The 23,924-nt window shown below is 40.5% G+C and overlaps 1 protein-coding gene across 5 annotated transcripts in view; it reads right to left on the bottom strand.

Annotated features, from left to right (window-relative positions):
- The window catches only part of LOC149182882 (protein PHOSPHATE STARVATION RESPONSE 1-like), a 235,636-nt gene extending 211,989 nt beyond the window's left edge, over positions 1 to 23,647 (bottom strand). For 2 of the 5 annotated variants that reach the window (XM_089416981.1, XM_089416978.1), the window contains exons 1-2: positions 23,009 to 23,646; positions 22,377 to 22,621 (exon numbers count right to left, since the gene is read on the bottom strand). The gene's annotated coding sequence lies outside the window, so the exon portion shown is untranslated. Of the gene's footprint in view, positions 1 to 22,376; positions 22,622 to 23,008 lie in introns of all 5 variants that reach the window. The other 3 variants (XM_089416982.1, XM_089416980.1, XM_089416979.1) reach the window with 3 other exon arrangements.
- Between the last annotated feature and the right edge of the window lie 277 nt (positions 23,648 to 23,924).

The raw sequence follows: 23,924 nt of genomic DNA on the forward strand, positions 1-23,924 counted from the left end.
ATCATGCAAAGGAATCTAGTTACCCATTAGACATATCCCCTTTGTAAATGGATCTAGTCACCCACAAGCCAACTACCCATTAGTTGGTCAAGCACCCCTTGACATAAGACTAGTCCTTGTTTCACCAATCCACAAAGTCGTCACTTGGAATCGGGCACCCCCTAACACATGGTGGAACCCTGGGCCCATTTACCATTCCCACATGTTGTCACATGCTATTAAATGGCAAATCACTTGTCTGATGCTATAGGCACTCACTCAGCCCACTAGACAAATAACCATTGGCAATATCGTCAGGTAACCCCTGACTGAGGGAGCACTCTAGGCCTTGATACTCACTGGGCCAATCTCCTTAGCCACAATACATGGCCCCCGGTAAATACCCATGTCCTGTTAATATCCTAATGTAGGGAGTCTCTGCCTCTTGATGTTACAACATCAACAATCCTTTTAACCAAGGAAAGCATTCTCAACCACTCCAAGCTTGTCCCTGAAGTATACAATCTTCATCCCAGGACGGAGGCTTTGTGAGAATGTCAACAACCTGCTCATTTGTATAAATGCATTGGAGCCTCACTACTCCTGTTTATACCATGTCTTGATACTTGATCTCAATGTGCTTCGACCTATCATCATGGTCATCTCCAGCATCTGATCAAACAATCCTGCGAATAGCTTCCGAAGACACACTACTTTCCAACTTCCCAAACAAGCTACAATATACTCTACTTTAGTAGTGCAGTCAACTTCCTGCTTATCATAGCAAACCCCAAGCTTAATCATTATCCTGATGTGATTCTCTTGTCTTTTGTACTTTCTACCCAATTTGAACTTGTATATCCCTGCGATTGTACTTCATCATTTGAGGCATATCTCAATCCATATCCAACAGCATCATGCCGCTAGATGCTAAGTTTCGGTCACTTTGACTAGGTGCTCCCTCTGACACTAAAATAGATCTTGTTGTGCCAATCTTGGCTGCTCCCTCTGCCACTCAACTTCTTCAGATTGGTAACCATGGGAATGGCCATGGAATTGTTGTCCATCATCCCAAATCTCTGAAGAATCGTAACAATATACTTCCTTTGACCAAGGAAGATCTCACTCGACTTCTGCCTTACTTTTAGTTCCAAGAACTAATGTATCAAATCTAGATTCTTCATCTCGAACTCAAAGGTCAACTCCCTCTATCACTGAAGCAAGGCTTGACTAATCCCTTTATCATGGAAGCAAATCCTCCTATCGGTGTTGCTCCCTCTGGCACGTGAGTCCTTCTTCTCCCGTTAGAAGCAAGTCATATAGTAACAAGATCAACCAAGAGTCATCAGATATTCATCAATCTGAGAATACCATGCTCGAGGTCCGTACAAAGCTTTCTTCAATCAGCAGACATGAGATTCCCTCTCATGTACCTCAAAGCCCAGAGGTAGCTCTATGTACACTTCTTCCTCAATTACTCCATCGAGGAAAGCGATAGTTACATCTATCTGATGTAACCTCCAACAGAAGCAATAGAAATAATAGTTCTAATATATGTGTTCTTGACAACTCGATTAAATGTCTCCTCATAAACCTATAGATGTAACCTCCAACAGAAGCAATAGGAATAATAGTTCTAATAGATGTGTTCTTGACAACTCGATTAAATGTATCCTCATAAACCTCTCCCTCTTTCTAGGAGAAACCTCACGAATCTTGCTTTGTACTTCACTATGTTGCCATCTATCGCATACTTCATCTTGTAGATCCACTTGGAAGTCGCCATTAACTTCTCTTTGACTTAATTTCCTTCATCATGGAATCCTTCGAACTTGTTGGCTTGCCTGCTCCCTCTGAACTAGGAGCTCTTCCAGTCCACAGGCACGATCCTAGATGTCAATACAATTTCTCCATCTTGTGCACAAATCACTCTGGGAGAATCCTCTTGTCACACACTTTGCTTCATTCTTCCAAAAACTTCCAATTGTTGCCAGAACCTTGGCAACCTTCACAATGTACATGCAACCCTCATTAAGAGGTCATGGAAGAAATGATTATAACCCAACAAAAGAAATAAAGACAAGAGGCTAACTAATAGTAAAACAATAACAATCAAGGAAGAGACATATAAAGTACTTATCTTATGCGGATTGTACGTTGTTGAACACTACGTGTCAACGACCCATAGCAGTACACCCCCTTTTTCGCAAAAGGGATAGTGCATGATTGATGTGTTCTGTACAACTATCATCATCGGCTTGACTTCCAAGATGTTATGTAAACCCTTTTTGCATGTGTATAATGTAAATAATCTTAGCAGATATGTGTCATGTATGTAACAACCTAGGTAAACCTACTTTTCTAGCGACGATCTCCATTCTGGGAGGTATTTTGTTTCACCAATCCATTCTCGGATGGTTGACAAAGTTTTCCTTCAATCTTACCCCAAAGCTGGAATGGATTTTGTCGCTAGGATCTTTGGCGAGTCCTAATCTTCTAGATCAAGTCTATGTAAAAGTAATTTGGGAATAATCCTAACTATTTGTTTAGGTTGTTTTATTGCAAATTGTTTGGTCTGTTGGATTATATTTGTGTCGCAGAAAAGGGTGGTCCGTGAGGGTCTATTACAAATGGGTTTCCCCCCTTATGATCTAAAAAATATGAAAATCATGATGTAAAGTGTCTTGAGAGTTGGAAAAATAATTTATTCCCTCATAGGTTAATTAATTAAATTTTTTTGGCCAGATGTTGGGTCTATGTCATAAGAGAAATAAGGGAGGAGCGGCGAAAACCTAGGGTTTACTCGGCTCTGGTTGCTGCCTGAGCCTGCGGCGGCAGGGCTACCGCTGGTGGGGGTTCTGGTCGCCCTTCCGGCTGACATCGTCTGGTGTATCGTGCAGCCAGTTTCTTCCAGTACCGGGGCTCGCTGCATCTGGTGGTTCTGCGGCCCTCGCGCAGTACCCTTCTTCATCTTTCCTCAGCGAGCCTCGGACCCATCTTATCGGCCTCGACTGGTGTACCCGGGTAGGCAGCCTACACTGCATCCATCTGCACATCATCGGCTGTGGTCCGGATTTTACATAGTGCTTTGAGCTGCGCGGCGGCGGCGTTTTTCCTCTGGTTCCTCGGCGTTTCTCTGCGCACCGTCCGACCCTCCGACTTGGCGGTTTAAGCAAGGGGTTTTGGCCTCTGATTTTTGTGCTGCGCCGCAGAGCGGGGTCTAGGGGTTTAGGCTTCCTGACTTTCTTCATGGGGGCGAGGTGGCTGCCCTAGCCGCCTCTGCCCCCGGAACCGACCCGCCTCAGCTCGTTTCGGGACCTGTTGGGCTCCCTTGCTGATGCTGGGTACTTTTTTTTGCTAGTTACCAATGCAGCTATGGAGAGTGTTGAGGGATCTGAGGTGTGGAGTCTGTCTCTGCATCGATTCGTGCCGCTTTTCTATGGCTGTTGCTGGTTAGTTTCTTTTCTGGCTTCTCTGGATATATGGGAGTTTTTTCTTCCACTGGCTTCTGAGGTTTTTTGGTGGAGAGTTGAGGGGATGGGGGAGGTGTGGCTACCTCTACCATTTCGTGCCTCTCCCCTCTGTCTTTTGGCAGCCATTTTGAAATATTTCTGCACATTCCACAGGAGCTATCGTTTATTTACTGTTTTTTTTTAGCTTGTAAGGGTAGGCGTATACTCCTGTTGGGGTTTACATACCCTGTTTCTGGATGCCCTGTCTGAGGGCTTTATCTGCATACTTCCTTGAAGTATTGGTTATTGTAAGTGGTTTACCCACACTACAGCATATGCGTTTCAGCATCTACAACATGTAATTTTCTGAAATTAATGGAAATTACGAGTTCTTTTCTTTGGGAAAAAAAAAAATTAAATTTTTTGGCCAAAAATTAATTCAAATCCTAAGCCAGAAATTTAATTAATTCTAAGTCCTAGGTAAATTTAAATTCTCCAAAGGCAAAATTCGTCGGTCCTTAAAAATTAAATTTTAAAAAATCCCGGGACTAAGGTAAATTAATTATTTTGCCAAATTTTAAACCTTTGATCCCTAGGGGTTAAGTCAAAGTCAAATTTTTTGGGAAATTAACTCAAAAAAAATATTTTGAGTTAATTAAAATGCATTTAATGAAAAATTTCGAATTTCCCCAAATATTTAAATATTTTGACGGATGAGATTAAAAGAAATTTTAATCTTCATCAACGGTCGAGATTGCTTTGACGAGGATCACTCAAACTAGCCGTTGGAGGATTTATCTTTAAATAGGAAGTCATTTGTCAGTCGATTCATCCGACCTTTGAGTCGTGTGCTTAGCAAGAAACTCTTGTGTAATCTTTTTCTGGATAATAAAGAAAGACTTTGGGGTTAAGTTTTGTTGGTGTTACTCTTTATGAGAATATTGTAAGATGTGTTATTTTCATGCATAATTTTTTTCTAAAACCATTGATGATAGCTTCTAAAGAGTGATTTGAGTACAAGTACCTTGTTCAGTTGCTGGGGTTTGAATAATAATCTAAATTTTGAACGTAATAGTAGATATCTCTATTTGTCTAAGTTTTATTATTATTTTATCGCTCTATTTTTAATAGTTGGATCGAGTTTTGCAGGAAAATCTTGATTTTAAATCCTTGGGGGTTAGGGGAAGTTTTTTCAGATGAACTAGCCAACTCTTGATCTGTGTTTTCTAAAGAGCCCAGCAAAATTAATCCTGGGCTTATCATAAGATTTTTTGTTTTATTGATGCATGAGGGTTTTGAGTTAGCACCTTTAAAATTTAAAAATCTTTTAATTTATGTGCAGCATAATGGTAGATTTGGCTAGAAAGTGTCTTAGATCTACAGATCTGGGAGTGGAGTTCGACTCATACTCCTCAGATCTGATAGATCTATGAATTATTTGTATAGATATGTAATTTATTTGCGTAGATCTGAGGATTGTGTAACATAATTTTGAATTCTAACATTTGGGTTTTGGGGTTTTTATTCAATTTTGTATATTTGGGATCTAGGTATTTTTTGTTTTTGCTTTGAAGGTGTAAATCTAAAAGAAGAAGTTGATTTGAAGCCAGATCTAAACCCTAAAGGGCAAGATATGGCCTCAACGAAATTTGTCAAAGAAAATTATTTAGAAAAATATTCGCATTTGAGGGTTTTAACTTCAATTCGGAATCTTCATCAAATTTTTCAAAGAAAAGGGAAAGACTAATTTTTTGAGGCCTAAAGGTAGTTGTTGAAATTTCTAAGTCTAACCATTAGAAATTTTATATGTATTCTTCTGGTTTATTTCTCCTACTTGTTAATTACAAACAAGTTATTTAAACATATAAACATTGAAATAAACACAATGCAGTCTCAACCATCTACAGATCAACAGCTGAAAGAAATAGCAAACACACAAGTGACACCGTTATTTTTGGACAACTTGTCCCTGGAAAAACCCAACTTGGGAAAACCATTGCAGCAATTCTGAGGGTTCGATTATTATGCAGTCTATCCTTGATTACAACTGGGTTGTAAACTGGCTCACCCGACAGAGAAAATAATCTGGCAGTAATACCTCTTTATTCGGAAGTAGATATTCAGAAAATTTGCCCCACGAAACCCTCTCCAGCACAACTGAAGCATTCCGTCAGCCCTCTTGGCCTCTGTTGTCAGCCCTCCTGGCTTCTGCATCAACCTCAAACCCTCTGTCCTCTAAAGCATTGCGCAGCCTCTACGGCCTTCTGCGTCACTCCTGCTGCCCTCTGCGTGGATGACACAGGCCCTCTGACCTCTACGCCATCTCAACTTGGCCTGCTCTAGCTTCTACGACTACTGCACTGGTCTCTCAGCACTATCTCTGCCTCTTTGTCTAGTACTCACTGGCCCTCGCTACTAATCACCGATACGACTTTTCTTAGCAAACCCTGCTCTAGAAAATCGAATGACTGATCACTCTGGTGTATTCCCCAACTGACCCTCAAGCCTCTCCTCTTATACTTTTCCTATTTATCCTTCAACAGCCGAGATTGTAATCAACAGCTAAGATTAGATTTGGCTTGATCCATGTCTTTTGGAACCTTCTAACTCGGTTTTATATTAATACCCATTAATATTTTATTTTTCCTAAGTTTAGACTAACTCCATTAAAAATATTAATTACTTTAGTATCTCCTAAACCGGGTAAAATCTGCCCAAACCATTTATGGGTCTTGGAGGTCTCGTGCTTTAACCTCTCCACCAATTTTCATGGCTAGAGCACATCCGATGCTACCCCAAATCAACACTCCCTCTTAGCAAGGATTGTGCTCTAATAATACTCCAACTGAGCATCACTCTGATTATATGGCACCGGTACCTATGTTGATGCTAGGCCTCCCCGCCCAACATCTTCTGCACTGTTGCATCCTGTACTGTTGCCCATGGCCCTTCCACTGTTGCATCTGTACGGCAGCTCCCTCTGCATCCGTGTTGCTACTAGTCCTTTCCAGTGTTTTAAGAAACGGTCGTTTCAAAACCGAAACGGCCTGGTTGATCCGAGTTATTGGCCATAGTTATGACCCGGCCATGGAAACGGTTCAGTTGGCCGAGTCATGGGTGACTCGGCCAACTCGGCCATTTCCGATATGACTCGGCCGAGTCACATGAAACCGCCCAGCAACACGTCAAACAGCGGATTTATAAAACTTTAATGGATTTTTAAAGGGTTTTTTGGTTGGTTTGGACTCCAAATAGGTCTATGAATTTGCTAAATGATTTTTGGGGTCCATTCCCCCCCCCCCCCAAACCCTATTTAACACACCCAAGTGCTTTCATTCACTCACAGCAATCTTATGCATTTGAGTGAGAGTCTTCTTTGAGAGTTAGTGAGCAGTTCTTGAGCTTGTTTTGGAGTAGCAGTGAGGAGTCTTGGAGGAGCATTGTAGCTGGAGTGAGGAGCTTCTTGGGCAACCATTTGGAGCAGCATTGAGGAGCTGATTCTTGGAGCAAGCTTGAGGAGGCAGTTTGTGCCTGGAGGTATTTTTTTCACCTCTAGAAATCTGTTTTTGCTTAGTAAATTTTAGGTGCATATCTAGAAATCTTAGAGAGTGTTTTTTGTCAAATAAATGAACATTGAATCAAGGTTTTTTTTTTTTTCATTTTCAGATTCTTTGCTTTCATTTCCTAGTCAAAAAATGGCACCTAGAGCAAGAGATCCTTCTTGGGCATATGTTGAAATGGTTGATAGTCAAATGCAATGCAAATTTTGCCATAGGAAAATTAAGGAAGGTCCTGGGGGCATTAATAGGCTGAAACAACACTTGGCAGGGATTAGAGGCCAAATTACCCCATGTACCTCACCAGAAATTGGGGAGATTGGGAAGAATTTGTTGGCCAACTTTGAGAAATTTAAAGAAGATAAGGCTAGGCAAAGAGACATACAGGCTGAAATTGGGAGGAAGAGGGAGATACAAAAAATGATGGCTGCCAACCCCCATTATGATTTTGAGGGTTCTTCCTCTATCCCTCAAACTGATACATCCAACCCTTTCCGATATGTTCCTCCCTCTTTTGGTTCTGTTCAAGATAAAGGAAAGGGTAGAATGTCAATGAAAAAGGGTGATGTGACTATCAAAAGTTATTTCACTCCCTCCTCTCCATCAGATGCACATGGTCCTGAAGTTAGTAAAACTCAAATGCAACCCACTTTAGATGACCATTGGAAGAAAGAATTGAGGGAGACTGCTTGTGATTACATAGCTAGATGGTGGTATGATGCTGATATCCCCTTTAATGCTGCTCGTTCACCATATTATGAGCATATGTTTGATGCCATACATGCTGCTGGAAAAGGCTTCAAAGGCCCTACTATGCATGAGCTAAGGGGGGTTCGTTTGCAGAAAGAAATTCAATCCATTAATGAGTATTTGCAAGAGTTCAGGGACTCATGGGCAAGAACAAGGTGTACCATCATGTCAGATGGATGGACTGATCAAAGAAACCGTACCATCATAAACTTTCTTGTCTTCTGCCCACAGGGAACCATGTTTTTAAAATCAGTTGATGCATCTAATAAGATAAAGGCCACTTGTTGTTTCAGCTATTGGATCAGGTTGTTGAGGAGGTGGGGGTGGCTAATGTTGTTCGAATCATCACAGATAATGCCTCTAACTATGTTCTTGTTGGTAAACTGTTAGAGGAAAAACACAAGACCATCTTTTGGACCCCATGCGTTGCACATTGCATAGACCTCATGCTTGAGGATATTGGAAAATTAGATTGGGTCAAAAACACTATAGATCATGCCAAAAGCATAACAGAATTTATCTACAATCATACATTGGTTTTGAGCCTCATGACGAAACACACTGGGGGTAAAGATATTATTAGGCCTGCCATTACTAGATTTGCTACACATTTTTTGACATTGCAATCTATGCTTTCCCAACATAAAAACTTGCAAAAGATGTTTTCCAGTGATGAATGGAATCAAAGCAATTGGTCTAACAAACTAGAAGGCAAAGAATTGAAAAGGAAAGTCCATGAAGAAACTTTTTGGAGAAAGGCAGCAGAGATTGTGAAGCTTGCTGAGCCACTAGTTAAGGTGTTGCGGTTGGTGGATGGGGAAAGGTTGGCTATGGGCTTCATTTATGAGGCTATGGATCAAGCAAAGGAGCAAATAAAGACGGTATACAAGGATAGAGTGGCAAAGTATGGGCCCATTTGGACAATCATTGATGAAAGATGGAACAATCAACTCCATCGCCCTATACATGCAGCTGGGTATTTTTTGAACCCACGGTATCATTATAAAGCTAAGGAGTCAGGAGCTTTGAGGGGGGAGGTCAGAGATGGACTGGTTGATTGCATTGAACGCATGATCCCATTGGAGTCTGATCAGCTGGAGATACACCGACAGGCCAATATCTTCAGCAATGCAGCAGATACCTTTGGGAAGAACCTAGCAAAGATTGCAAGAGAAGCAGATGAGCCAGGTAAACAAAAATTTCAATTTTCAAATTCTTAATAGTTTTACTTTTTTTTAAAGTTTGTTAAATCGTTTATAATTTGAAAGTTAGATATAATTTGTAATTTTGTTGAGCTAACTCATTACACTCCTATGTTTTTTGCAACACAATGGTGGGAGGCCTTTGGTGGCCATTGTCCTGAATTGCAAAGGTTTGCAATTCGTATTTTGAGTCAAACTTGCAATGCATATGGGTGTGAGCGCAATTGGGTTGTCTTTGAGAGGATTCACACAAATAAGAGAAACCGTTTGGATCAAAAATGGCTTAATGATTTAGTTTATGTCCAATACAACCTTCAGCTCAGACGAAACCATTTGCTGAACAAAAGACCTGATTCAGATCCCATTGTGTTGGAAGACATTGATCCAACATCAGATTGGGTAGTGGAGAGTTGTCCACCAGAGTTTGATCCTGATGAGGATCTTAATTTAGATTTAGATATGGAGACATCAGTTGAACTTGAACATGTTGTTCAACTTCAGCCTGTTCAGTTGAATGCAGATCCCAATCCACCAGCCTCAGTCTCACAGCCAGCAAGGACTCTAGTTGTAGGTGCTTCCTCTGCTCAGCCACGACAGAAGCGCAGCCGCATATCTACTCTATCTCAGCTTGCATCTGCTGCAGTTGCACAGCCTGCTAGTGGTACCACTTCTACAGTTGCAGTTGGGGATGATGATGATGAGGAGGAGCCATGGGGCCCCCTGTCTGACTCTGATGATGATGATCCAGAGATTGATCGACATGATCTTGGCTCCTCTGACAGTAGCTACTAGCCAGTAGTACTGTAGTACTAGTACTGGAGTCTGGTCACCGTCACAGTTTACTTTTGTTGTAGAGGCCATTTCTAGCCTCCTTGGTTATGTGTTTTTTGTTTTGAGTCTTCGATCATGTATGACAGTTGACTATGTATTGCCATTGGGTACCATTTTGATATAATGGATTGGTTCATGAGCCTAATTTGATCATATGTTGTATTCCATCTATATTATAATGCTGTGTGTTTGGAAACATGAATGAAAATCTTTAAAATTATGTTTAAAATCTTTAAAATTATGTTTTTTTATAAAAAAAATAAATATTTAATGTTTTTTTTACAACGACCGAGTCATTGAAATCGAGCCGGCCGAGTCATTACCGTTTCGGAGTCGGAGTCGGAGTCGATCCTCGGCAAAGTCGGAGTCGGAGTCGGAGTCTTAAAACATTGGTCCTTTCTCCCAACATTGCATCTGCACTGCAACCCCCTCTCATCATGCTACATCGTGCTACTGCACTGCAACTCAGTTACTGAGAAGTAACTGATCCACACAACTATTGACATCCATGTCAGGCTAGAAACGCTCCCAATGTTGAAGCTCTCTCTGCCGCTATCAAGAGCTCCCTCTACTGCCTCTGCGCTGCTGCAACAACTCCCTGCATCTCGCACCGTTGCAATCCTCTCTGTGCCATCCAGCACTGTTGCAACCCTCTCTGTGCCATCCTGCACTGTTGCAACCCTCTCTGTGCCTCTCGCACTATTGTAGCCTGCTAACTTTGCGTTGCACGGGACTCTGCACTATAGCACTCTCCAGCGCTTCATCTGCATCTGTTTCTACCGACATCCACCAGTCTTGCTACTCTCTCTTCGAGGCTCCCATAGCAAGGTATAATCCAAGAGGTTGGGTACCTCAAGGATCCCGACCCTCATCATCTATAGTCTTCCTGACTACAGCTCGATGTCTCCCCACCTCTTCTCTAGAGGTACATGAGCACTCATGGCACAATCGTCATCCTCCTCTACCCCCTTTTCCGCCTTCGCTGGTGTTGCGCTTCTCCCTTAGTCTTCTTCCTCGGGCACTAGTTCGCATAATGACCCAGTTCCCCATAGTTGAAGCACTTAACCATGGAGAGATCATTTTTCTTCCTCTTCCCCTGCTTCCCCGCAGATGCCAGAGCTACATCCTCTTCCTCTTCCTTCTTGATCCGAACTCCTTTGCTACTACTTCCCGTCTTGCTTAGCCGTCTGATCTCTTCTTGGCAAAGAGCCACCCACAGTTCTTCCCAATCTGGAAGATTCGCCCTGCCCAGTATGCTCTGGAAAAATGTCTCCCACTCCTCGGAGACTGTGTTTAGTGCAGTCCTCACCATCAACTCCTAAACCGGCGTGGGCCCTATGGAAGTCAATTGGTCCCAGATCTCCTTCAACCGACCGAGGAAGTGATCTATCTACTCCCCCTTCTACATTTGGTATGACAGCAGTTGATTCTCAAGTAACATCTTCCTCTGCACAGAAGTATGCTGGTACAACGTCTTCAAGGTGTCCCACATTTCCTTTGTCGTCTCCTTCTCAGCAATATGTTGGAACTTGGACCACATGATCCTTGACCCCATCAAGGATGATGCATCTCGCCTTGGCCATTGCCTCCTCGTACTTCTCATTATCAGTCGGGTCAACTAGGATAGCCATTGTTCTCAAGACGAAGGCCTTGATGCAATGTCTATCTAGAATGGACAAGATCCTGGCCTTCCATATCACAAAGTTGGACGCCCTGTCTAGCATGTCCTGATCCCTCAGTCCATTCATGGCCATTTCTCTACTCTTTCATTCGACTCCTCCGAGTCTCTACTTCCCTCTGGAAGATCTCTCTTCAACTCCCTCTGAGTCGCTACTTCCCGTCTGTTAGTTCTTTGCTAGACTCCCTCTGAGTCTCGATTTCCCTCCTGGAAATCTGCCTGCCAACCGTCGAGTCGCACCTCTCCGATCTCCTTTGCACTTGCAACACTACTCTGGATTCCTTAGCTAGAAATCTGCGTCGATAGTGACTCCCTTTACCTTGGTTTTTCCCTGTTTGGTATTGTTCTGCCCACAGCACCGCACCAGCTTCACTCCTCGCAATCTTCCCACAGCTTCCTAAATCCCAGCAACCAAAGGACTGAGCCTCTAGGCTCTGCGCAATCTCGGCACTGGCTGAAATGCTCCCCTAGCCAACTGCGTCAACCCTCTTGGTCTCTGCGTGAGCCTTTTCTGCCCTCCTCAGCCTCTGCAATAGCCTCTATTTGGCCCGCACTGATGACACAATCCCTCTGCATCAACCCTTCTTCTGTCACTTTCTGCAAGGAACAACTTCTGTCACTCGGGACAGCTGTCTTTGCTACAAATGCTCTGCTTCAACTAATGCCTTCAGCTCTCCTGTGATTTGCAACCATGCTACAATACCATGTTGAAATTTCTAAGTCTAATCGTTAGAAATTTTATTCGTATTCTTCTGGTTTATTTCTCTTACTTGTTAATTACAAACAAGTTATTTAACATATAAACATCGAAATAAACACAATACAATCTCAACCATCTACAGATCAACAGCTGAAAAAAATAGCAAACACACAAGTGACACCGTTATTTTTGGACAACTCGTCCCCAGAAAAACCCAACTTGGGAAAACTGGTGCAGCGATTCTGAGAGTTTATTTATTATGCAGTTTATCCTTGAGTACAACTGCGTGCCAAACTGGCTCACTCGACAAAGAAAATAATCTGGCAGTAATACCTCTCTATTGGGAAGAAAATATTCAGAAAATCTGCCCCACGAAACCCTCTCCAACACAATTGAAGCACTGCGTCAGCCCTCCTGGCCTCTACATCAGTGTCAAAACCCTCTGCATCAGCCCTCTGAGGCACTGCGTAGCCTCTACGGCCTTCTACGTCACTTTGGCTGCCCTTTGCGTGGATGACGTGGGCCCTCTGGCCTCTACGCTGTCTTAGCTAGCCTCTGCATGGCCTGCTCTGGCTTCCGCGTCTGCCTCTGCGTTGGTCTCTCAGCACTATCTCTGCCTCTCTGTCCAGTACTCACTGCCCCTCGCTGTTGATCACTGATTAGACTTTACTTAGCAAACCCCGCTCTAAGTGATCACTGAATCGAATGACTAATCACTCTAGTGTATTTTCCAACTAACCCTCAAGTCTCCTCTTATACTTTTCCTGTTGATCCTTCAACGGCCGAAATTACATCTCTAATCAACAACTAAGAATAGATTTGGCTTGATCCAAGTCTTTTGGAACCTTCTAACCCAATTTTATATTAATACCCATTAGTATTTTATTTTTCCTAAATTTAGACTTAGGAACTCCATTAAAAATATTAATTATTTTAATATCTCCTAAACCGGATAGAATCTGCCCAACCCATTTCTGGGTCTTGGAGATCTCATGTGCTTTAGCCTCTCCACCAATTATCATGGCTAGAGCACATTCAATGCTATCCCAAATCAACAGTGGCCTCCACTCAATCCTTAGCCCTCTCCAAACCCTCCACTCAGCCTTTCCCTGCTGTTGTTCCAGCTCCTTTCTCCTTCTCTCTTACAGCCTAACGCTGCCTGTAGCAGCCCTAAACCCCTGCCGCTAACCTCTCCTTTCCTTCTTTCACCTCCGCATCCTTTCCTCTTTCCTTCAGCTCCTCACGGCATCCTCTCGGCCTACTTTCCTAAGCCCTTATTCCTCACTGTTATTTTATTTACCCACTGTCATAACTTAAAAATCATTGGAAATCAGATTTTTTAGGGGTTTGTTTCAGACCTGAAGTATTTATTTGCAGTGCCTAATCTCAAGAAGGGTAATCTAAAATCACTGAAATCACACATGATAATCATAAAAGGATTGACAAAGTGTTTGGCTCTCATTCTTGCTCCTTTATTTGTGGACTGATCTTGTTGAACAGTGACATTTTCTATGGTCTGGTATCAGAAATTCAAGAGTCCAATCTTGTTATAAGAGTCTGAAATCTGAATTTGCAGTGAATTTGCAGTGACATCTTTACGTTGTTTCCAGCACTAAGCTTGTTTGGTTAGCATTGGCATTGTTCCTTGCGCTAATCTCATATTTAAATGGTAGCAGAGGTCTGATATAAACTTAACAGTGGGCTGATCTCTCCTTGCAGTGGCAATTGCAGTAGCATTAAGCTTAGTTATTGTGCTTGGGTTTTGTTTTCTTGCATTTCCGGTGATTAATCTTGCTCTTGAGTAATTAATCTATGAGCGCCAAAAAAACTGATCTGAACTTACAGTGACTTATCTGATCATAATTGACAGTGGTATCACAAAGGGTCTTAGGCTCATCTAAGATTGGTTTCCCCTTGCATATGGTTCACTGTTTGTGTTATCAAGGAGATTGATTTTGAGCTGCCCTCCAGTTTCTCGTTTGCTGCTTCATTCATCTCATGCATCAGCATTGAAAATCCTGAGGGCATCGCTGATCTAATCATATATTTATCATACAATTGTGGCCATTAAAAATTCTGTTTTCCACTTTGACATGCTCTTGGCAAATTCATTGGTAGCACCGTTTCATATCTTTTAAGGAATATAAGTAGACATTGGTATAAAACATATCCGATTTGAAGGGTTTTGGTCACCAAGGATCAGCAAATTATTTGTTTCAGAGCACTCTAATTGTTACAGTTTATGGTTCAGATTGGATATCTATTAGTCAATGAATATCTCTTACTTGGCATCAATTTCATTGATATATCTTGAGGGTTTCCAGTTTTGTAAGAGTACTAATAAATTTGCTGTCCCTTTGAGTAATCATTGTTAATATCTTGAAATCTGAAATATAAATGTGATACTCAGCATCATTGGTGAAAGATTGTGTTAGGCATCCCTTGGTTTCCTCCCTCTTACATGTTTGTATTTATTTTCTCATATAAAAAGCTACAATTAGGACTATTCTGGGCACAATTATCATTGGTGAACTTACTGGTGTCATAGTTCATTTTCTGCTGTCCTAAAGGCTGATGTATTGAGTGCAGCATAAAGAAATTTCATTGTGCCATACTCTAGGAATAACAATTGCTCATTGTGAAAGGCGGTTGCCTTGGTGAAGTACTAACATTTCTTCTTGCAGCACTGCTTAACTAGCAACTTGAAGACTTCCATATTGTGCAAGTGATATTTTACTTAGGCACTGGTCCATCATTCTCAATTGAATCCATTTTGTTAAAACATACTTGCTAATTAATCTTAATTCAAGTTCTCTGGAGAGGTAGTGATCTTGCCCTTAGTCTCCTAGGACTTGTTTTCCCCTCATCATCATCTTTAGGGACTACCCCCCTTGACTTATCTAGGAGAAAGTCTAAACGGAGTGAGTAAGGATTAGAGTGACAGCCCTTACTCTGAGCGTTGTCGTGTTGCCTAGACACTTTGTGCGACAACATAGGGAATTGCCAACTCCCACTTGATCCATGCGAATCTTGCAAAAGTCATAGAAATCCGTCAGCAAACTCATCATCCTTGTCCTCATCATCAGCTATTAATACATGTTGCTTGCCTTTCCTTCCTTGCATGAAACATATGAGCTAGGGTTTCTTCATCCACAAATTGTCCATCCACACCAAGGACACAGCTGCAAGCTAATGCCATTTTCAAGTGCATACTGTTACTAGCATTCAACATACTTGAACATATTCTAGGGTTTTATCCACAGACCCTTATTCAAGACATCACCTTTAGATCTTCTAGGGCTTACGAACCCTAAACCAAAAATTCATCAATCTTGACAAGTGCAAATTATCCTATTGTAGTCAATATAGGTGGGACAAAAAACTGCGAGATCATAAACAACGGTCCAAAACATAACTGAAAAGAATGTGCCATAGAGTCCCATGCCTTCGCATATGTGATGAAATTGTCAACAAGGTGATTGCCCTTATGTTATCAGCGGATCAAGGAATGGTCATTAAATGTAAGATGTCTCCATCATATCTAGAAGGTCTCTCAAGATTATAAGTTTACTTCAAGAGGGGACAATTTATCCTTCTTCGGAACACTTGAGAACCCCATCGTCTCAACTATCAGCAAAGATGAACTCTGCCCTTGTGCATGATCAGTATAGCACAGAGATAAACATCAAAACCTCTTGCTTCCAAATTCAAATCCTGAAGCTAGTGGAGTGGAGATGTATTCAATCATCAATATGCCCCAGCAGTTCTTGAAACAAGTGTATGCAATGTCCATTCTTTCTCAACAAGTGACCTCAAAGGTCTGCTTCAAATTTCTACAGGACTGATGTTATAGTCAGCTTCAAACATCTACAAATATAACTTCAAAATCTTGTTCAAGGTTCACAAGAACAACGTTAAGATCTGCTTCAGATTTGTCCTAGGCAGATAGGCTCAAAATAACCCAGAGAGTGATCTCAAGATGATTCTGAAAGTGGCTTCAGGTCTGCCCTAACCAGGGTCGAATTTAGGCCTTAGTCAAATTCGTGTAATGCTTCAGAATAGGTCCATAATTTTCTTCAAATGGAGACCTTTAAGTAGAACAAAAATCTTTCCAACAAAGTTTCAAACAGAAGGTAGAAATAGGCTTAAGAAGACTTACCAAAATTGCCAATGAGGAGCTTGATCTGCTTGAGACAGCTTCAAAAGCAGTCAGCGATGTCAATACTCTAAGCTTGCTTCAGTTGTCTTTTTAGGGCTCGTCCTACACAGAAGATCTCCTTATGGATGTCACATATAGGGCACAATTTGATATGTAATAAGTCCCTCCAACAGTCTAGGTAATTTCAAATTAATTTTCTTCAAATGAGCAATCTCAGAAGAGGCTGAAACAGGGCTTTTAACTGCTACAGAAATGCCCTAAAAAGAAGTCTTTGGATCTACTTCATACAACCGACCTATCTCAAGAACAAACTCCTCTTTGGATCGAATTAAGCCTCAGGAGTAGGCTCAAAATTACTTCAGGTTTTCCAATCAAAACCCTTGGTCTCTTCATGGTTGTTCCCTTATCCAAGCTCTGATACCATGTTGAATTTTCATGATCTTATAATCTGATAATTACTTCCAATGATTTCTTCATTAATTTATCTTATGTCACATTCATCATTAAGCAATTATACATAGAAAATCTCAACAATAAAACAATAATTCATGAAGAGAGAGTCAAACTCAAGACACAAAAAATTTTACTTGGTAAAACCCTAGGGAAAAACCCAGCAATCTTTTCTTAGGAGAAATTATTTAATTCATCAAAAGTAAAATCTGAGTTTTACAGAAAAGTTGGAAGTTCCAAGGGCTTAACCAACCCTTCGTCCATGAACAGTAGTCCAAAACAACCTTTGTTGGCCTCTTACTGGGCCTAAGATATCTTGGTCATGTTCATCAAGCTTCTGAGGCCTAACAGCCTCCTTGCTCCCAGCCTGCAGCCCTCCTGCAACCTTCCTAAAACTTGACACTCTTTTAAATTTCACCTCTGAATAAACTTGTCGTTCAAATTTTGTTTCATAAATTTGTCCTTCAAATTTTGCGTCAGAAATCTCCCTTTTTCGCACATGTGAACAGAAACAATAGTGGATGATGATGATCCAAATTTGTGTGGTCTAAGTGAGGAGGTCGAGTGGGTATATATAGTAATCCTGTGGTGCCCTAATGGGCATGTCTCTTCGTGCTAGGCTGACTTAAACAATTGGAGCCGACTTGTACTTTTTGGGGCAAAAAATTAAATTCTAAATTTAAATTTCAAATTTTTTCTTTTTCATTTTCTTTAGGATCAACTTGTAGTGAAGAATACCAACCACAACTACCAGAATTCAACAATGACTCCCTATTTATGGTAGAAAAGGTTCAGCAAGGGATGTGTTCTCATGCCCTGTAAAAAGACCATCAGAGGGCAAGAAGCAACAAAATTGTTTTTTAAACAAATCTAGGTGCACTTTTGAATGCCAAGGAGCACCATTTCAAACAGGAACACTAAATTTCCTAGTGCATTTTGGATTGTTGACTTTTCAGAGTGTCTTTTATATGGATAATTACTTCCAATGATTTAGCCCTTTTTCACTTTCTTATTCATAAATCCATCAATAAGCAATTACACAGAAGGCATCAAAGGTATTACATTTATTACAGTGGGATCATGAAGAGACAACCAAATAAAACATACAAGAATTTATCCTGGAAAGACCCCCATGGGGAAAACCCAGCAACCTTCTTCTTAGAGAAATATCGAATTCAACAAGAGATACATCAAAGTCAAGTTCATGGTCAAACTAACCAGCAAGATGTCACTTCCAGAAATCCACAAGATGCCAAGTCAAAAATGTCACTAAGATGTCTTCAACATGCTCGTCAACAACTCGAACTAGGTCTGTAATAGAGGCCAAAATTCAGCCTACTCCTCTCCACAGAAAACTCAGGCCTATGTTGCAGGAAACGTGGGATAGAGGTCTGTTTCCGTACAGAAACGGGTACGAAACGCGGAAACGCGTTTGGTACGGCTGTGAAACGCGTTTCCGGCTGTACTGCCACATTTCTCGAAACGGAAACGTGGCCAGTATGGCCAGAAACGCGTTTCAGGGCCGTACGACCCACGTTTCCTCATTAACTTGTGTTTTTTTTTTGTTTAAATTTGTTTTTTAATTTACTTTTAGGGTATGTTAGTGACTTCTTGTTGCTTCTAGATGCGTGTCTAAAGTTATAAAAGTGAATTTTGCCCTAGTGTTGATATGCAATTCATCAGGAAGTTTGAGGGATACGCAGTTCATGGTAATGTTAAATTCTTAAAGTAAAAGTGATATTCTCCTTTATTTTTCATTTTCATCCTTTTACTTAAATTTTTAACATTACCATGAAATGACTCAGGATGTTTGAGAGTGGTTTCGCCCTCATTGGATTTCATATGGAGAAAGTAGAATTTTAGATCTCACTCAAAATCCAACAGACTTATTTGTTTTTCAGGATTTCAAGATTAGAAGGATTGTAATGTTTCCATTGGATTTTATCATGTACTAGGGTATGGAACTTGTATTTAATCAAGAGAACCAAGCCCTCTATGCATGGGAAACTCCCAATAAAAAAGATCATGTAGGGTACTAGGGTATGAAACGTGTATTTAATCAAGAGCACTAAGGTCGTTCGACTATGTAGGAGGAGACTCTCAATACAACAATGGTCCTTCTAAAGAATGGGATGTGGATGCAGAAAATCCTGATTTGGATCTCTCTCTTGCAGCCTTATAGTCTTTATTGTACTTGCAACCTCATATATTAATATAAATAAAGGTTGATTTTGAGATTTGGATATATAATAAAGGTTGCTTTTGGATATTCCGATATTTTTATTTTCATTATGTAAATGTGATGTAAATTAAATCTTAATGTTTAAGTGTAATAAATTATAATGTATCATTTATGCTTTATGATTGCACATATATTTAAATATTTTCAATATATATATATATATTCGCGTTTCCCCGTTTCCAAAATTTGGGGAGGTCGCGTTTCGTATCGCTTCCCATTTCGGAAACTCGTACCCATTTCCCCGTTTCGTGCAACTTAGACTCAGGCTAATTCACAGAAATCTCAAATTTTACCTCAGGAATCTTCTAACCTAGAGCAAGAGTCTCTTCACACGTGCAAGGGGAGTCTTCTAGATATCTTGGCTGGCTTCTTTTCCTTATTCTCAGCTTTACTTCTTGTCTTGTCTCCTTCGCTTGCTCAAATCAGAAATATACTTGATGAGATATGAGATACGAATCTACCTTGGAGGGAGATCAAGTGACCTCTATATATGTACAATGGAGGGGTCAAATAGGTGCCTCTAAGGGCAGGGCTAACTTCATCATTGGGAGGCCAACTTGGGCATCTTGTGGTGTCCAAACTTAAATCTAAAATTTCATTTTCCCACTTTTGATAAGGTCATGAAGAACATGCCTTATAATATTTCTTTTTAATATAAAATCAATAAATATTTTCTTTTCTTGCAAGCATGAAGAACATGCTTCAAATAATTTTCTTTCATCACAAATATGATTTATATTTTATCATTACAAGTACAAATTGTACATTATGAAGACTGACCATAGCTACAAAATTCAACATGGACTACATTGTGAGAGAATATGGACACGAAGTTGAAGAGGTCCACAACATTCCATCCATAGCCAGATGGGCAAACAGAAGTACTCAACAAACTTTGGTGCAACTTTAGAGGGGTTATAATCAAAAGCATTCGAAGATCTAGGATGAAAATATGGTATATATACAACACCAATATGACAGAGCAATTCATAATTCTACTGATAAGTCTTCATTTGAAAATTGTTTTGGATATTTGGCACCTTCACCTTTGGATGTTGTATATGGATAGCCAGGAGGAGTGAGGTAGGAATCAGGATCTCACAGGGGATGCATTAAGAATAGGAAAATGTGTTAAGAAGATTAGGCGGATCAATTTGCAAGAACAAGAGATGTTGAAGAAGTCATGGGAAACATACAAGGCCTTGCCTGATCAACATAGAGTAGAGAGGTCATTCACAGTGGAAGGTAGAGTATGGTTGCAGTTGAACAAGGAGAGGCTACAGGGCTCTAGTAAGAAAATCAAGGTTCTGCGATATGGTTCCCTCAAGATGTTTGAAAAGGTGGGAGATGTTGCCTAAAAACTCAGTTTACCCCCATACATATGCATTTACTCAGTGGTGAATGTATAAAATCTCAAACACTGAGCCTTCCACGTTGAATCAAGAAAAGGAGCAGGTCCTACCTTCTACAGAGGACTTAGCACCAGATGCTCAAACAAAGTTGACAAAGAATATAGTTTTGCAAAAGAAGTCCAGAACTACAAGACATGGCTAGCATGACCTTTAGTAGATGGGGTTGAAAGGACAAATTCTAGGCAAGGCAAAATGGTACTCCAAGGAGAAGGTAAAGGAAAAACTTTCTCACCTCATTGAGTGAATGGTTTTGGGGACCAAAAGCCTCCCAAAATGGGGAGGCATGATCTAGATTGGATCATTATATTGTTTTTCATCTATCTCAATGCTTCCAGGGTGGAAATAGTTGAGGAATTAGCTTGTAGCAGAAGTTTTATCAATGGGGCCTAGTTTGGAGAATTGGGGTCTAAAACCTTCCAGGGCCATTTTGAGGCCTTAAATGACATTTTCTTTGGGGTTAAAAATTTTTAACTTCAATGTTGGGCCCTCTGATGCTATTCTACACTAGGAGACTTTTCCAACGATGCAAGAATCACATCAATGAGAGTTCTCATGCAAAAGTTATGCCTCATAGAAGCTGACCTATCATGATTGACCACCATGGTGTGAGAGGATGCCAAATCAGTCCCTGATATTCATGCCAAAGGGGCTAGCCACGTGGGGACTACAAAGAGAACTCTAAAAGGATCAAAGTTGTAACTCTAGTTGAGACTTAAAGGAGTCAAACCAAACCCCTAGTTGGTTATCGAGCTATGTTATAACTAAGCCACTAGGAGGAAATGGGGTTCCATTCATTTGGACTATAACTTGTTCCACAATAGAGCAGAACAACCTAGGAGTGGGACTAAGAGCACAACAAAGGGGGCTTAGTGTCTATAATAGCTTATTGGGCCACAGGTCTTAGGTAACTACATGGAGAGTGTCTTCTCCTATGTACTTGCAATATTTCCATTTCAAACAAAAGAGAGCAGAACAGCCACACCTTCCAGCGAGGTTTTTTCGCATAAAGGTTTTCCATAGCATATCTTGTGTTCATTGTGGTTGGTGTGCATTTGTATTTTATTATTTTGTATTTTTCGCATTGTATTTATTGCATACATAAGCAGAAAACAATAATTAATAATTATGGAATCTAAGGAAATTAAACCTCATAGTATAGGTTTCAATCAATTTTTATCAGATTTGTTGTGACAAACTATCTAGTAAAATATCCATGGCAATTTATAGATCACCAATGAATGCTTGAAGTTCAATTTAAGAAACCAAAAAAAGCAGAGGAAAGAAACTAATTTACTTTGTTTCTATTGATTAGCATAATTAGCAGTCAAACACCATCCAAATTCATCCAAAGCACTCTGCTCACAGTACCTACAGAGCTCAAACTTGCCTCGCAAGGTAGTCAGGTGTTGATTAAAATCAACCTCGAAATGAAAATGAACTGCTAAATCGATACTTGCGTTCAACCTTTCAAAATTCATCCTAGATTCACTGCCTACAATTTGCTAAAGCCCTCAATCTACATGAAAAAGGTGGTTGAGTGATTTGAACTGACAAAGAAAAAAAGTTTAGAAAAGTAATTCAGCTTCTCCGAAATCTAGCTTTGCTTGAACTCCTTAAAAAGGCAGGCATGGGCTAATCGAGAAGAACCACATTCATCTAGAAATTCGTGCTTGAGCATGCTAAAGTCGTCATCTGTTCGAACAAAATTCCTTAAAATGCAGCATTTGCAATTGATTGGCGGAAAGGGCAAATCTCATTAATGCGTTTATCAAATAAAGATGATCCGTATTCCTCAACAAAGCTCTAATCGGAGTTCTACAACACAACTTACTCATATTCACACCCAGAAATTATTTTTTTTAAACACCTTGATAATTGTAATCAGAAAAGACAACCCAAACCTTGTTAATTGCCATTAAAATAGCCAACTCAATTCATCTAAATACAGAAACTTAGTTTCTTACTTGTCACGCGCAATCAGGACAGGACCAAACGATCCCTCAAATTCTGCTTAAGACTTCAGCTAATATTCATGTAATTGGCAAAACCCAGAATCTTCTCGATAACTCAACTAAAGCCTCTTGAAACTCTTGGATCATCCATCCACCCAGAACAATTCAGCTGCTCCGTTAGTGTAAGTAGCAAAAATCCAACCAAAAGCAAAAATCTCTGCTTATCATGGCCCTCACGAATCGGTGAAAAAATGGTCCTGTCATACAGAAGGTGAGCTGTTCATTATCCATTGCTATCCAAATTCATTCCAAAAAAAACAGCCTCGTCAAACTTCTTTAAGCCCTCAAAAAAAGGAAAACCGGCTGCCCCAAAGCAATATATAATTAAAGTCCAGACTCGCTGATAGCATTCAAAAGCCATTACAACAATCCTTGCAGGTCTCCCGACCTCTAACTTCACAATTTCCTCATTCGAAAGCGATCAGATTTCATTTTCATCATTAGAAATGTTTTCATTCACTGACATAAGCACATACAATAGCAAAATCTTTACACAAAACACCCAAATTAATTTTGGCCAGACTGGAATCAAAACTTCACAGAAACCACCCAAATTGTGGCTATAGGGGATGTCGAAACTTTACAGTAACTACTCAAATTTTGGCCAGAGCAGGATCAAAACTCCAGGAACGTGTTTGTCGATTCTCAAGTAAAACCCATACAAGAATGAGCCGAGAATCGAACCTGAGCTAACTGTACACTCGAAGCAGCACGTATTTGCGTTACGCCGTGAAGCCCTAGCTTGAGCTCGTTTGCCAAGAATTCTCTGGTGGCTCTGATAAAATCCTTGCCGTCCCACCAAGGCAAAAAGAATATATAAAAAAGGTTTGACCGACAAAAGAAATCACCTGGATTGGAGGCTAGCCCCGTCGTCCATGCTGAGAAATAATATTTAAATTCTATGGTGAACATGTACTTTTGATTGTTGGGTTTCTGCTCTAGTTTTCTGCTATGTACTTGTTCTAGTGGCTGGTTCCCCATTGACATAGATTCTTCTCCTGCCTGTCTAAGACATCTTTTGTCCGAATGCCTGTAATGTCCACATCGCCATCGCCATCGCCATCGCCAGCAACTGGGATGGATGTCCGATGATTTTGTCAACGCTTTCCCTTTTTAGCTAAACCTAGGATTAACTCCTGTTTTAATCTAGCATAGAACTTCTTTTCCAATGCAAAGAGTACTATGTACCCCAACATGTTGGAGATTTTGACGTATGGCGGGCGGTGTCGCTGTAGAACTTTAACCAAACCCCATGGAATCGCTACTGCACTACCTGTAACTCTTGTATCGTTTTGTAAACGTTGGAGATGCAGCGGATATATGTTTGGAAGTATAGTGTCGATGAAATTAGTATATATGTTCAGTGAATTTCGTAACTCTCGCATGGATATGTTGCAATTTAAAATCTTGCACGGATTTATTGGAATTTTGTGTGTCGTGTAGTTTAGATAACCTAAATGTGTTTGTTTACATTTTTCTTTTTGTTTTCTATTTTTTTCT

The sequence above is a fragment of the Pinus tabuliformis genome, chromosome 3_2, assembly GCF_031772625.1.
Source record: "Pinus tabuliformis cultivar Carrire ecotype Pingquan chromosome 3_2, CPIR1, whole genome shotgun sequence".
In the NCBI taxonomy this organism is placed as follows: Eukaryota; Viridiplantae; Streptophyta; class Pinopsida; order Pinales; family Pinaceae; genus Pinus; species Pinus tabuliformis.